The sequence below is a fragment of the Chiloscyllium plagiosum genome, unplaced genomic scaffold (genome assembly GCF_037043375.1).
Source record: "Chiloscyllium plagiosum isolate Xiang-an unplaced genomic scaffold, Cpla_swu_hap1 HiC_scaffold_14, whole genome shotgun sequence".
NCBI lineage: Eukaryota > Metazoa > Chordata > Chondrichthyes > Orectolobiformes > Hemiscylliidae > Chiloscyllium > Chiloscyllium plagiosum.
Genome location: NW_028270152.1, coordinates 107395645 through 107402238, shown reverse-complemented (window position 1 = coordinate 107402238; position 6594 = coordinate 107395645). Strand labels below are relative to the sequence as shown.

The 6594-nt window shown below is 42.8% G+C and overlaps 1 non-coding gene across 1 annotated transcript; it reads right to left on the bottom strand.

The window, feature by feature from the left end:
* Nucleotides 1–858: 858 nt before the first annotated feature.
* trnas-uga (transfer RNA serine (anticodon UGA)) lies at nucleotides 859–940 on the bottom strand. Its single transcript has one exon. It is a non-coding gene; the product is annotated as a tRNA-Ser (tRNA).
* Nucleotides 941–6594: the final 5654 nt, after the last annotated feature.

Below are 6594 nucleotides of genomic sequence, written 5' to 3'. Positions count from 1 at the left end.
AGTAATGTGGAGGAACAGAGGTATCTTGGGGTCTCTGCTCATAGTTGTTTGAAAGTTGCCACTCAGGTGGATAGAACTTGTACAAAGGCCTATGGTGTATTAGCGTTCATTACTAGAGGGATTGAATTCAAGAGCCGTGAGGTGATGTTGCAGCTGTACAGGACCTTGGTAAGGCCACATTTGGAGAACTGTGTGCGGTTCTGGTCGCCTCATTTTAGCAAAGATGTGTAAGCTTTGGAGAGGGTGCAGAGGAGATTTACGAGGATGTTGCCTGGAATGGAGAATAGGTCGTGCGAGGATAGGTTGAGAATGCTAGGCCTTTTCTCATTGGACCGGCGAAGGATGAGGGGTGACTTGATCGAGGTTAATAAGATGATCAGGGGAATAGATAGAGTGGACAGTCAGAGACTTTTTCCCCGGGTACAACCGAGTGTTACAAGCGGACATAAATTTAAGATGAAGAGTTGAAGTTATAGGGGGGATGTCAGGGGTAGGCTCTTTTTCCAGAGAGTGGTGGGGGCGTGGGCCGAAGGGCTTGTTCTGTGCTGTAGAGTTTAGATTAGTTACAGTGTGGAAACAGTCCCTTCAACGCAAGAAGTCCACACCCAGACCCCCTCCCCTACATTTACCCCTGCACCTAACACTACGGGCAATTTAGCATGGCCAATTCACCTAACCTGCACATTTCTGGACTGTGGGAGGAAACCAGAGCACCCAGAGGAAACCCACCCAGACATGGGGAGAATGTGCATGACTCCACACAGTCAGCTGCCTGAGGAGTGAATTGAACCCGGGTCTCTGGCGCTGTGAGGCAGCAGTGCTAACCACTGTGCCACCCACGCCAATTTCACCCTCTTCTGTAGTTGACAAGATTCGAACCTGCATGGGAATGCCCCAATGGATTTCAAGTCCATCGCCTTCACCACTCAGCCACAACTACAGATAGACTATTGTTCTATGTTCTCTGTTGAAATGATGAGTTCTGATTCCATTGGGACTGCGGGTTGCATTTCGTCAGATCACAAATTTCAAAGGACTTCCAGCTGTGTTCATTTTGACAGACTGAAAACCCATCTGAACCAACGCCCATTTCTCTCAGGTCCAGACATTTTTTATTGATAATCAGGAAACTCGAGTTCTGAACCAGAAGTGTAACAGACTCAGAGGGAAATATTTCGGTATATCTCCTGAGAGTTCCATGTGCTTCACGTCGGCAAGGTCCTCCGTCAAAAGGCAGCTTTAGGTGGAGCACAACCTACTTTTCCAGATAATGAGAATGTTTTGTGGTCAGTTGGGATATGGAAAGGACAGTGAGCTGAAACAGTTGTACTCGCTGCTCTTGTGCAAATTTCAATTTCCAAAATGCACCGACCCAAAACCTGCAGTTTCCCCACGGGATGACAACGGAGTTTGATAGTCTGGAACTTCCCTCCTCTGCAATTGGCGATTAAGGGGTAACCTCATTGCCATGAGCATTTGAAAGGTCAGAACACACAAGCGCTGGAAACTGGGACTGCATGATATTCTTCATCGAGACGATGTCACAAACGCTCATTTTCCATGCTGTATAAACACACCGACAGGGAGAAATTGATCTGGAGGCAAGATGATCGCAACTGAAAAGTTAAAAACGGAATCAGTGAGAGAAGGCAGAAGAGAGCCGTCTTTTTCCCTGATAGCTTACTGGTGAGGATTTGGTGCACTCAGATCCACAGTCAGTGTTCCATTCCCGATCGGGGAGTTCGAATTCATGAATTCTACTAATTTACCGTGAAGACACTTGTTATGAAGTTGAAGGCGTATAGTGTACCGTTAATGGAGAGTGAATGTTGTTCTGAACTGAGAGCTTACAAATATCTGCCACATGACTAACCAGCAGTCTCATAGTGTTCGGGAAAATTGAAGATGTTGTAGATTTGACTGTGAAATAGATACCTGAGTTTGTTACCTTTTAACAATTCGTTCTTTCCTATGCCCCAGGAAATGCAAACCCAATCCTACTTGAATTTATGGCTTTTGCCAACATCCAGGAATTAGACGATCCAGTGCTGGAGGCATAAAAAGGGCAGGTAGCTTCAAAGTCAGACAGAGTAACTGATGTCAAGAGTGTAACTGTCAACGAAACACTCTCGATCCAAGGTACCTTTATAATTTGAAACATATTTGCAGTAAAAGGACGAAGTTGATGCATGGAGATCTTCAGCCAGAAAAAGGAACATACTGACAACCACAGCCCCTGCATCGATTTCAGATTAAGTTGCTATAATTTCAATAAGTGTTCCATTGGAACTGGACAATTTTATTGAGTTAGAGGCAGATATTTAGCAGTTAAGAGAAAGCGAGGGTTGAATTGTGAATAGTTGTTAAAATGAATAGATATCCTTTTCGTTAAATCGTGGAATTTTGGAGTTTTGTATCACTCATATTTTAGCATATTAAGAGGCGAGATGAGGTAATCTGGGTGTTCAGTTTAATTAACAGAAGGGTTCACTGCCGTGTCGTTACACATCACTAATTATTAAATTTCAGAAGCAGCATCTACGCTGAATTGTCTCAAGCTTCATTCTGATTTACATAAATCTGAACAAATTCAAAGAAACTCAGTGGTCTGACAGAACCTATGGAGAAAACAAAGTTAACAGGGACCGTTTGTTAGATCTGGGGTCGTTATTCAAGGCAGCCATTACATTTGTTGGTTGATCACCTTGTAATTCCTGTTTCTGCCTATCTCCCCGTTACAAACCAACAAGCTATGACGCAAGTGTTTGCAGTATCGCAATGTCGTGATGGGTCACGTGTCTAACGTTGGCTACGAAGATTGTCAGTTTGACTCCTACCTGGAGTGGAGCGTTCTGCTTTCCCATATTTGAATTTGACAAATTTCCTGACGGAAATTTCCTGACACATGTTCGCTGAGTGCTGTCTTGCCAGATTCCTTGGGTCACTGAGATTTTGAAATTTCTTGTGCACATGAGAAGGTTGGAGGCTCTATCCCAGCTCACCGCCCATTTAATATCTCACCTAACACAACGCTTGTCATTGTCTGGGGAAATGGCTTCCGTTACACGTAAAGTTGCCTTTTGTCAAAGAATCTTGTGTGGGGGGGTCCAAAGACTTGACGTGAAGGACATGGAGTGGATATAATCGTGAGGCATCTACCCCTCTCGGGCAAGCGTCTGCGTGAGTTAAAATGAGAACGTGTTACTTAAGCGGATTATAACGCAATGGGACCAAGTCAACTCAGGCCCATTATTAAGTCATTTACAATCGCAAGAGGAATACTTTCCCGTTTGCCCTGGAAACACCAGAGCACACGAAGCTCTCAAATAAATACTGGAAACGTGCAATGGAATAGATAAATGGCTGTGAGCCACACCAAACGATGGTCCACATAGCATTTCTTCACACTGTAATAACTGGAAGTAATTGAGGATCTGGTCTGCAGCGAAAATGGTCACAAAGTAAATGGCAAACACAGTGTCAAGGAACAAAGATATCACGGCACGTGTTGATCTCCCTGGTAGTCTCGTGATCAAGATGCGACACTCTCACCGCTGCCACCCGGGCTTGATGCCCGGTCATGAAAAAGGAGTTCGGTTCTGTTCATTCATCATGGTGACAAGCATTTCTGATGGATATTTAGAATCAGGAAATATTCTCTGTAGTTGGCACGTAATTGATATTGATGCAAACACTACTAAGGTTAACATTAAACAAAGAACCGTGAATGATGGAAATCTGAAAATAAAATAGGAATTGCTAGAAATTCTCAGCAGGCCTGACAATATCTGTGAGAGAATCATCGTTAAAGTTTCAGATGGACAAAACTGTTTTGTTATTTTTTCGATATGATAATGCTGGAGAAATCATCAGTTTTATCTTGCAAAGCAGCATATATATCAAAATCTATCTAAAGCTTAAAACCATCAATATAAAAAAAATAAAAATAGTATACCCGGTCTAATGTTGCGTCCGTTGCCCTGAGCTGGTGAAAGGCTTTGAATAAATGGTTAGCTCTTGTCTTTTCATTTCTGATCGTTAGCAAATTTGTCGAATGAAGAATTGAGCCTTTCACTGTGTACCACAATACCTGCCTCTATTTGCAAATCTTTATCTCTGCATATGGAACTCGCCCATTTTTTCACTCTCCAACTCTCGATCCACATACGCCATTTCCGAATTGTGCTCTGTGTAAACTCTAAAAGCTGGACACACTTTGAGGTTGGAGTTGCGGAGGAGAACCCCCGACCTCCCTGCCGACGCACTCCTAACCCTCGACTGCAGTGTGCAGCACAGGACTGACGTGCTCCGAAAACTGCCTCTTACTTCTTTCTCAGGGAAGGAAACATGTATTTCCTCAAAATATCATGAGCCTTTAGATTTCGATATACAATCCATAGACAACTGCAAAGTAAACGCAATGTCAGCACAATAATAGAATGACAATGATATCTTTATTGTTGGTGTAACATGAAAGAATGGTGACTGGAGATAATGAGAATGATCAGTTTGTCAGGTTTGCCATGGGTACAGCATTCTGCAGTAAGTCTGCAGTGTCTCCTGTCTCAGCTCGTTATTCCAACCAAACTGGGGATGAAGGAGTGAGTATAATACAATTCGAGAAAGTGAGGTGCTCGTGGTACGGGGAAAGAAAGGCCAGGTTGAATTTATATTGATCAAAAAGTGCAAAGAAACCCGCGAGTTCTATTCCACGACTCTCAAAGTAAATTTGAACATTGAGTCAGTAGGTAATAAGTACAAATACAATGATGGTATTTATTTTGGGAGAACTTGCATATGAAACGAGGGATTTATTTCGGAGGCGGCGTAAGAATGTATTCAGAACACGTTTGGAGTGTTATCTTCAGTTTGGGTCACATATCTCCGGAAGGACGTCCTGGCCCTGGAACGAATTAAGAGGAGGTTCATGAGAATGGCCCTCGGAATTTAAAGCTGAAGATTTGGGGAAAGTTTGAGGATACTTATTCTCCACTCGATTCGGTTCAGAGGATTAAGGAGGGATCCGACTGAAACAGACATAATGCTGAATCGGCTGGACATAGCAGTTGTTGACAAGCTGTTTCCATTGCGAAAACAGACGAGGACACGAGGGCACAATCTGAGAGTAAAGGGAAGAAGTTACAGCACGAAGATAAGGACAAACTTCTTAAGCCAGAGAATGGTGAATGCATGGAATTCATTGCTACAGAGGGGTGTGCAGGCCAGCTCATTCAGTGTATTAAAGAACGAGATGGATAGGTTCTTGACTGTCAAGGAGATTAAGGGTTACAGGGAGAAAGCTGAGAAACTTACCAGCTATCACTGAATGCTGGACCAGTGTCGGTAAGGTGAATGACCTGATTTCTGCTTCTGTCTTATTTTCTTATTGCTGATAATGATATAAACCTGCTAACTAGGGAATTTAGTAGTCGTGAAAGTGTCTGGGTTTGGGGGTTCACGAAAGTTCTTGTTGAGCTGTAGCTCAATACAACCCCTCTCAGTCACCATCTCCTCTTTTCAGCCAGCTCTCTTTATCAGCTCCCCACCTCCCTGCCATCCCATGGAGCCCAGAGTCCTTTTGGCCACACCGGTAGCCAGTCACAAGGACATTTGTTGATCACTTGGGGTATTTCACAAATAAATATCGTAGCTTCCTACTCACCTGTTCTGTGTGCAGCCTGAGAGAATAGCTGCGTTTTGCAAACTGCTCTGTGATTGGGAAAATGAAACTCTGTTGTAAAAATGGAAGTAACAGAGCTATTAGAAATACATGATCAAATCAACCAGAATCAGCATGATTTTGTGAAGAGCAAACCATAGCTGACACGTTTATTAAAATAACTTGTGGAGTTAGCAGCAAGATAGATTTTGGGGAAACCAACACACAGAATATGTTTGGATTTCAAACATTGATTCTGCATGGTATTGCATGTGAGATTAATTCAAAAAGGAAGAACCCTTGAACCCTGAGGAGAAAGGTCAGCCAAGGATATTGATCAAGACTTCGGTAATGAATTGAAGACACTGAGTTGAGACTAAAGGAGTATCTTTATGATCGCGAATTGTTACATGTAGAAACCTACGTTCATCAGTGTTGAAGCTACATCTATTTAAAATAAATACTAACCACCAATTTTCTTTGCACTTCTTCCAAGTCACCTGTACAATCGAAACGAATGCATTGTCGTCAAGTTTGCAGAACACCAAACGGACATGGAGGCAGCTAGTGAGGATGGGACAACAAATTACAGAGAGGTATAGACAACTAAGCAAGTGGACAAAAAACATAGCGGATAGAATATGGTTTGGGAAAAATTGAGGTTTATGCATTTTGGCAGGACGAATCGAGGAGTTGAATATTAATTAATGGGGAAAACATGCAGAAATATGCAGTACAGAGAGAGTTGTGGAGCCTTCTGTTGAAAGATGAAAAGATCGCATCCATGTTTTGATGGTAATAAGCAAGTTAAATGATATATCTATCTTTTCGCAAAGAAAATGCCGGGAAACTATGGAAGTTTTGCTAAAACAACACAAGATGCACATCGCCTTACTTCAGGAATGGCAGTCCAGAAAACATTCACAGGAGTGATG